This window comes from Vipera berus (assembly GCF_964194415.1).
Source record: "Vipera berus genome assembly, chromosome: 1".
Lineage (NCBI taxonomy): Eukaryota > Metazoa > Chordata > Lepidosauria > Squamata > Viperidae > Vipera > Vipera berus.
In genome coordinates this window covers 228,495,064-228,504,717 of record NC_138202.1, presented here as the reverse complement: position 1 = coordinate 228,504,717, position 9,654 = coordinate 228,495,064, and the positions used below count along the sequence as shown (strand labels likewise).

General features: G+C 38.2%; 1 long non-coding RNA gene across 1 annotated transcript; it reads right to left on the bottom strand.

Moving 5' to 3' along the window:
- Positions 1-1,194: 1,194 nt before the first annotated feature.
- Positions 1,195-9,450, bottom strand: LOC308660643. The gene is made up of 5 exons (XR_014024770.1): positions 9,289-9,450; positions 8,440-8,583; positions 6,317-6,523; positions 3,465-3,552; positions 1,195-1,372 (listed from the first exon to the last, which is right to left on the bottom strand). It is a non-coding gene; the product is annotated as an uncharacterized lncRNA (long non-coding RNA).
- Between the last annotated feature and the right edge of the window lie 204 nt (positions 9,451-9,654).

The window sequence follows — 9,654 nt, the reverse complement described above, 5'->3', positions numbered from 1 at the left end:
TCACCAAAGAAACTCACATTCAGAATAGACCTGGCACCGGCAAAAATCCACTGCTTGAGCACTTTTAAATGAAGAATGCATCTCGGCTACAGTTCTCAATGCTTCTGCATCAAAATCAATTATGTCTAGATCAGTGTTTGTCAACCTTGGCAACTTTTAAGAAGTGTGGACTTCAACTCCCAGAATTCCTCAGTATCACACTGGCTGGGAAATTCTGGGAGCTGGAAGTCCACACATCGTAAAGTTGCTGAGGTTGAGACATACTGGTCTAGATGCGTATAAACTATTAAATTGTTTGATTTTCAAAGGCAAACATTGAACATTGTTTTAAATATGAAAAAAAACCTTTGATTATAAAGAACATTGCCAAGGTTGAGAAATTTAACTTGATGTTGTGAACATATTGAAACTACGATGAAGGACATCTTTTGCCAATGAAGCACATGAATATATTACATACTTCCCACATCCCATCTGTCTCACTGAAACAGTTCTAGAGAAGGGGAGTTTGAATGTAACCATCCCAGAAATGAGGAGGAACTTTCTCTCTCTTAATAACCCTGGGGGCTTACTCAGACAGGCATCAGATTATTCCCAGATGTTGTAAATAACTTATTGACTCTCTTAATTTAAATGGGTAAGTCAGTATTTAACTGCCCTGTCTTCTTTGAAGACTAAAGACATCAATGAAGTAAGATCAGCCAAGAATGTTAACACTTACTGCAACCTCTGTAAGCTGGATATTTGACTATACACATAAAACTTTCTAGGAGATTTTGAGGTCATCCTCAGAGAAATTTTATATTGCTTTGTGCTTTTAGAACAATTCAGAGTGCATAATTTGCTACCAAAATAAAAAATAAAGACAACCCACTCAAACATATTTATTTGTACCATTTTTGGTGTTCTAGCCAAAGAAATTTAGTTAAGAATGCTGTAATAAATCACAGAATGTGCCATAATGTACTGATATTAGTTATAATCAATAGCTAAAAAAGGGGGGTGGCCCCTGAAATGAAAATGTTTGTAAATATTTGAAAAGTAAACAAATGCAGATTTTATTACATAAATACATCACAATATTCATAGAAAATAATACCACTTTACAATGCCTTGGTAAGGCCACACCTGGAATACTGCATCCAGTTTTGGTCACCACGATATAAAAAAGATGTTGAGACTCTAGAAAGGGTACAGAGAAGAGCAACAAAGATGATTGGGGGACTGGAGGCTAAAACATATCGGGAACGGTTGCTGGAATTGGGTATGTGTAGTTTAATGAAGAGAAGGGTGAGGGGTGACATGATAGCAGTGTTCCAATATCTCAGGGGCTGCCACAAAGAAGAGGGAGCCAGGCTGTTCTCCAGAGCACCTGAGAGCAGGACAAGAAGCAATGGATGGAAACTAGTCAAGGAGAGAAGCAACCTAGAACTAAGGAGAAATTTCCTGACAGTTAGAACAATTAATCAGTGGAACAACCTGCCTCCAGAAGTGGTGAATGCTCCAACACTGGAAGTTTTTAAGAAGAGACTGGACAGCCATTTGTCTGAAATGGTATAGGGTTTCCTGCCTTAGCAGGGGGTTGGACTAGATGACCTCCAAGGTCCCTTCCAACATTATTATTATTAAAATATTAGAAGGCTTCATGGACTACAGATAGGCCTCAACTTCCAACCACAATTGAGCCCCAACTTTCTGTTGATAAGCGAGACATTTGTTAAGTGAGTTTTGCCCCATTTTATGACCTTTCTTGCAACAGTTGTTAAATGAATCACTGTTGTTAAGTTAGTGTCATTGTTCTGTCCCCTCCCAATGAGTAGCCTTAAAGAGGCTCAAAAGTCCAGCAGAAGCAAACGCAGGCTGAATAAACGAAAGCTGGTCTTTTCACAGTCATGGTTGTTAAGTGAATCTGGCTTCCTCACTGACTATGCTTGTCAAAAGGTCCCAAAAGGAGATCCTGTGACCCTGGGACACAGTAGCCATCATAAATACAAGTTGGTTGCCAAGCATCTGAATTTTGATCATGTGACTATAGAGATACGGCAATGGTGTGAAAAATGGTCCTAACTCGTGGTTTTTTTTTTACCATTGTAATTTCAAATGGTCACTGAAGTTGAAGACTATCTGTACCGGAAAGTTAATTTATATCTTGTTAACAAGGATTTTTTGGCTTTTACTCAGAACTGCACATTTGCAGGTCATAAAATGGGAGTTCCCAAAGGTGTTTAAATCAATGTCTGTGTGGAGTTATTCTTTTCTTCCTAGTGGGAATTAATCCGATTACTTGATTACACTGTAATTCAACCCATGTCATAAAATTGGCTCCCAAAATGTTCAATCCAGTGCAGTGCCAGGTTTTTTTTTATTTTTTTAAAAAAATCTCTTAAGTACTATTTTCCATCAACTTTAGTGCAACATAACCCCAATCTTCCTCTGCACAATGCTTTCCAGATGTGGTCCAGCTTCTCCTTCCAGCCCGCCATGGTCTTCTTCTATGGTTTCAGAATTTTGTATGATTTCAGTGTTTATAACTTTGGGTTTTATCATCTTACTTTATTTTATCCAATTTGGGAACTTTCAACAGAAAGTAGACTACATATATGCATTTGCGCACGCACAGATGTGTAAGAAAGAGAAAATGTTTCAGTGTGCTATATTATAGTTGACTGAGAGACATTAAATGTTAATTACTATTCTTATTCCTTTTCAGTCGCTTTTCTAAATCAACCTAAAATTAGAGCAATTAAGAATTGCTTCTGTAGCTTTTTATGTTTTATGAACACCTAAATACCTTAGTAAAAAAGGAGGGGAGGGGCTGGCGAGCAGAATAAGGAAAAAGTTGAATAGTTCTTGCATTTTCCCTAATTAGTGCATCTCAAGAAAATGCTTGGCTTGGAAGAACAAGTTGCTATGTTCTTCAGCTATTTCTCACTGATATTCCCAGCATGATCAGATAATACCAGATAATTAACAATGATCTAACTCAGAGGTCCCCAACCTTTTGGGCACCAGGGACCAGTTCCGTGGAGAGGTTTTTCCATGGACCGGAGGGTGTGTGGTTTTGTGAGCTGCCTGCATCCTGTGGATGGGGCTTTGCTTGTTTGTGCAGATCGGTTGCTGGCATGCCGCGGCCCGGTACCGGTTCATGGACTGGGGGTTGGGGACCCCTGCCTTAAGAGTTCCTGTTTCCATTCTAACTCTCTTGATTAGCCCTCTTATGATTCTCAATATCCCAGTTTTCTGGAATCTGTGTTCAAACCTTTTTCAGAATATATTGGTTTAGTTTCTTACCTGCAATTGACTCTACCTTTGGACAAAATTGCCTGTGCTCCACCCTGACTTTAGTCTTAACCCTGCCAGAATTTTCATTTTCAGCTTTCCTGCTTATAGGTTTATAAATGACAAGTCTACAAAAGGGGGGAAATCCCTAAAAAATAAAAAAGCAGCATCTTATAAAATCCTACCAAATTTTCGATTTGATGATAGAAATTGCTTAATTTCATGGAGAGTTTCATTATCTTGCTTCACTTCATTTACATATTGTGCCAGGTCCTAAAACACAGAAAAGAAAAACAAATTTGGTATGTAACAATGATTGATTAAACATTCACAGTTGATTAACGGCTGAAAGGCACTCATGTCCAATTTTTTAAAGAAAGGCATTTATTTTTATAGATTTCCCTATTATACAAAATTTTGCATAGAGCAGAGTTCTCCAAACTTTCTGGGCTCGCGGCCCAGAGGGGAGAGCACCTTCCAAATTACTGTGTGCATGTGTGCATGCATGCAAATGGGGCCACACCCACATGGCTGTGCACTCCTGTGGCAGCTAGCACCCATTCGTGCATGCATAAAAGGGCCATGCACACACACCACTATGCTAATGGCATGCATCCCCCTGCACGCTAGTGTTCCTGTTTGTGCCCATGCACATGTGCAAACAAGACCGTGGGCGCTAGTGCCAGTGGGGGGAGAATGCGTGCCCACATGAGCGCACCCTGGCTAGCCATTTCTGCGGCTCATTGGCCAAGAGCCCATAGGTTGGGGACCCCTGATCTAACTAACTTAAACAATTATAGTGCTCTAAACACCATGGAGGCACATTTTAGTTCCCTGAGACAAAAAGGCAGGGTTTGCATATCGCACTAAGCCACAAGATTTACTTCTTCTCATCTTAGTGGTCTTCTGCAAATCCAGTTACTGTGGTTGAAAAACAATGCAGAACATATTGAATGGCTGAAGACACTGTTCCTAAGGTACCAATTTAATTTCCTGACAAAATATTTGACTTGCCTACAGAAGTTGTGAGTGCTCCAACACTGGAGGTTTTTAAGAAGGGATTGGACAACCATTCGTCTGGAATGGCATAGTTCTGCTGCTTGAGTAGGGGGCTGGACTAGAAGATCTACAAGGTCCCTTCCAACTCTGTTATTCTGATATTCCCAAGGATAAAAAAGAGCTCTATTTCTTTGCAACATTATTCCAACATTCTCTGAATGCTCATCATCTGATAGTAATGAAAAGTACTTTGACGTACTACAATTCGTTCTTTTTCATCTCCTTTTCTTCTTCTTCTGCACCATGGATGTATATGTAACGTTCCTTCCCTGGGATAACCATCCATGAAGTGGACAGCACCCAACAAAGTTTATACTGAAAGAATGATATCTGTAAAATTTATACTGAAAGAACTGTATCTGGAAGAATGTGTTTGCTTATGCTGTAAACTAAAATTGGAAGGGGAGGGTGGCCAATCTTTAGGACCTAATCCCAAGCATAAAACCCAAGGCAACCAATCAGTTAGGGAGTGGTGGGAAGGAACTCAAAACAGGAGATGTAGGAAACAAATGCAGGGACAACCATAAAGGATTCAAATGTCTATACCAGGGGTGTCAAACTGCTGGCCCACAGGCCTGACGCATCATGCGAAAGCTGTGCCCACCCCACTACCGGCAATGGCAAAACTGTCCTGATACATTGCGCGACGTCACATGACGTCGCAAGTTTGACATGTCTGGTCTATAAACTAATGCTCAAAGTATGAGGAACAAACTGGATGAACTAACACCTAGCACCTGAGGACATGTATGATATAGTTGCCTAAACTTGGTGGGGTTAAACTCATGACTGAAATGTACTGTTGGGAGGATATAAACTATTCAAAAGAAACAGATCTAACAAAAGAGGAAGTGGAGTTGCATTATATGTAAGAAATCACTACACCTCTACAGAAATGCATAAAACAAACGACGAAAGCCTCCTTGAATGCGTATGAGTTAATGTAAAAGGAAAAAAAGAATGACATTGTCATATATGTATATTACAGACCACCGAACCAAGCAGAAGAAATAGATGATTTTTTTTGTAGTCAGTTAGCTAAGGTGTACAGGAAACATACAATAGTAATGGGTGACTTTAATTATCCTGGCACCAACTGGGAGATAAACTTTGTAGCAAGTGGGAATTCCTGCACACCTTAGCTGATTATCAAAGAGTTCATCTACAGCTAGTCCTCGACTTACAACAGTTCATTTAGTGACCAAAGTTACAATGGCACTGAGAAAAGTGACTCAAGACCATTTTTCACACTTATGACCTTTGCAGCACCCTCATAGTTATGTGATTTACATTTGGATGCTTGACAACTGGGTCATATTTATGACAGTCACATGTCCTGGGGTCATGTGATCAGCTTTTGCAACCGTCAAGCAAAATCAATGGGGAAAGCCAGATTCACTTAACCACCATGTTACTAACTTAACTGCAATTAAGAAATGTGTCAAGAAAAGTCGTAAAATGGGGCAGAACTCACTTAACAAATTTCTCACTTATCAGCATAACTTTTGGGCTCAGTTGTGGTCCTAAGTCGAGGACTACCTGTATTTCCTGTGCTTAATTGAGTTGCCTGCAGCATATACCTATCGAGAGCCAAGTAATCTATTAGAAATATAATCTTTTCTTGCTAAATTGCCCTCCAGCCTAACTTGACTGTGCAGGAAGTTAAGAGTGTGCTTGGCTGACTTTGTGCAAGCAGCTTTAAAACTACTTGGGAGTTACCTTGTAGAGAACAGTTCCTTTGTTTCATTCAAAGGAACTGAAGAAATTCAGAGAGGCTCAAAGCAAGAGGCTCAAGTGAACTGGCTCCCGAGGCTTTTGTAAACCAATAAGGCAGAATGGACTTGCAATTGGACTTATTCAGTGGATAAGACTTTATTTAAAATGTTAATATAAATTTAGGAAAGAATTTGATGCGATGTGCAAAGCAAGAGAAAATCCACTGAACGAAAGTGCAGAGTTTTTACGCTTTAATACTGACCCAGAGACAGCCTAGTAAGCTGACATATATCCGTGTTTTCATGTAGTTTCCTTCCAGATTCTATTAGTAGCATGGTGGTGATCAAGCCGCTTAAAAACATTTAGCATGGCAATGTTTTCTGGAGACTTAGTTTGGAGTGAAGACTTTTTCCTAGGAACTTATTTCTTCTTTTAGAATCTTTTGCATCATAAAATCCTGTTTAGCAATCTAGGAGCAAGGAAAAAATGAGATTTATTTATCACATGCTTTTGGTTAGAAACTTTTATACAATTCTCTGATTATCTCTGATAATTTATCACAAATACTTTCCTCCAAGAATCACGAGTTTTGGGCTGAAATTCTTTCTTTCACACATTAGGGAATGAACTTTTTAATCTTCTACAAATAGCACAAATTTTACTGCAGTGTGTAATTTGGCCAGACATATTTTTGGGGCTGTACAAAGCACTAAAAAAGATGTTATACAAAGCAATTTAGCACCTATGAAGTATCTCTATCTGAAATGCTCAAGCAGTCACAACACCTGGAAGAAATATTGTCAGCTCTCTCTGTGTAGGCATAGACAATTTTGTTAGCAATTCTAATGGAAGTGTTCTTGTCTTCTGAAGCAGTTGCATGGATCTAACAAAGGATGTGGCAGCTTTAATCTTCAGTTTTGTTCATACTGATGCGCTTTCTGAAGGAGGGACTAATTCTGAATGCTTTGCATAGCTGTATTTTCTTTAAGTAAGCAAATATAGATAATTAAAGCTGCTAAATGGACTCAAATGAAAATGACTGGAGCTTTAGCTAAGCCATAAATTCTCAGCACATTTATGTAATAAACCCAGATTTATGGGATAAGTTCCCACTGGGTGAATATACACAACATTCAAAGCCAAAATCAATCAAGTTACTTTATTCTATTGAACTAATCTGGAATTGAATATCTTTTATTATCAGGCAAAGATAATCAGTCTACTTTTAATTAGTAAAAGTATATTATAGTATAGTATAGTATCTTACAAAATATTATTTTACAGATGTGGCTATCCTGATTCAAATTGGACCAAGTACATGGGCCTGAAAATAAAAGAAATCCAGTTTCGTATTGATTCACAGTTACAGTCACAAGTGTCACAAAATCAGTTTGAGTGGTATTTCCCACTCACAGCCACTAATTTTCTTAATGCAAGTAATAAAGGTAGTTGGTTTTTATTTCTAAAAAAATTGTGAAGCCATCTTCTCATAAACATTTGTTTTTCTGGAATGTCTTTGAACTCAATTTGTTCAATACAGATATAAATTATTGGGCACTCCTTACAAAAAAGGTCTAAAATCCAGAAGAACATTATATATACTTTAGTTATAATATGATTAATTTCAGTTATTTGTAAAATTAAAGGCAAACTTATTTATTTAACAATGTTTAAAAACTGATCCAAGTTTCAAGTCTGGATTTTTTAGACTCTGATTTTAAATCTTTTAAAATCTTTTGCTCCAAAAAGCTGCATATATTTCTTTCAAATTAAATTTTGAAAATTGAATAACAAGATCTATGATTTCTCAGATATGTCTTTAAAGATATTGTTAACATTTTATTCAGAGGTTGGCAATTCATTTTCCGATGGGGCCACATGAGAAACTGGGGTTCTTGTGGAAGGTTAACAAAATATAACTATATAATTAAAATATAAAAACATATAAAAGAAAGAAAGAACCAAGAGCCCCCCTCCTCATTTTAAAATCAACAAATCATGTTAAACGCTAGCTTATCTAAAAAAATGCCTTTGCTGGCCAAAAGACAACCTAAAATGGAAATAAGCCATTAATTGGAAACTTAGAAGTCAAACAAAAAGCTAAACCCAACCGTATATCATTTGGGACACAAAAAAAGTTCATCCTGAATGTTGTAGACCAGGGATCTTCAAACTTGGCCCTTTTATGACTTGTGGACTTCAACTCCCAGAATTCCTCAGCCAACGTGCCTGGCTGAGGAATTCTGGGAGTTGAAGTCCACAAGCCATAAAAGGGCCAAGTTTGAAGACCCCTGTTGTAGACATTCCATGAAGGATGTGGATTCTCCCAGCTTGAATCAGGCAAGAGAAGGTTTTTTTAAAAGTAATTTAACAGCACCTACTCACCAGTCATGGATGCTGCCACTTTCCTTTGTCCTTTATGATCCATACTAACATCATAAACTGCATCTAAGTAGCTCTTCATTGAATCAACAGCAACATGAGTGGCCTTCACCCGTGGAATAAGCACATGTTTCAAAACTGTGAGACCTAACCAAGAGGAAAGGCAGAGAGAAAAAGATTTAACAAGTTGCCCATGAAAATGGTAACATCTCTAGATCCTGCAGCTGACATCTATAAAACCAGCCATTGATTCTGATTTTCTCTAGACCCAAGCTATTTTTTTTCCTTCTTATCTTTCAGGAGAATGATCACATGTCTACCCAGTATCACGGATCAATTCAGTGAATTTTGAATGTAAATAAGGTGCCCCCAACTGAACCTGTAGAATTTCAGCCTCAGGAGCACCAAATCAAGAATCACATGAGTTTGATCAAAAACTGGCAACATCTGTACAGCTGGAGTAGCCTGGTGAGTAGAGAGAAGAGCAGAGCCATTCTATGAAGCATCTTGCCAAGCAAGTAAACCTCTTGATTAGCAACAGCTGGCTGCAGACTGATTTAAGAGGCAGACTTAACTTATAGTCCTTTGCTGGAAACTACTATTTAATCTCTGGCTCTTGTATGACAATTCATATGAATTCTGCCTGTGCTGTTCTGAACTGGCTCTTGGGATCTTGGACTGATTTTGGACTATTTTGTGCACTCCTAATAAGGCATATGTCTGTCAGAGACTCTTTTGGTTTGCATGCTTTGGCTGTTACCTCTTTGACCTTCAGTAAACTGAATTAGAGGGGGCACGATGGCTCAGCTGTTAAAGACACTAAGCTTGTCAACTCTTGGTAGTTTTCATTACCTTTCTTTTCAGTATGACTGGCTATCTGTAATTACTTTGGGTAGTTCTGGATTGTAAAATGCTCCTCCTGGATAAATCACAAAATATATCTGTGGAAACAAAATATATAGTAGTTTTTTAAGTTAAACAATTCAACCTTAAGACTAAGCCTCAATGAGGCTGCTCCAGTCAAAAAAGTCTCATTTTTCTTCCAGCCCTGCATCATAACACAATTATTTTGTGCTTCTATCAGTTCTCACAAACATAATTTGTGAAAGAATATGGAGCTCAGCCAGAATTGCTGCACTAAAGCAAAACTCAGTTTATTGTATCGGGCCAATCATCCATCTCCTATAACATTTGCTAACCTAGATGTACACTGCTTTA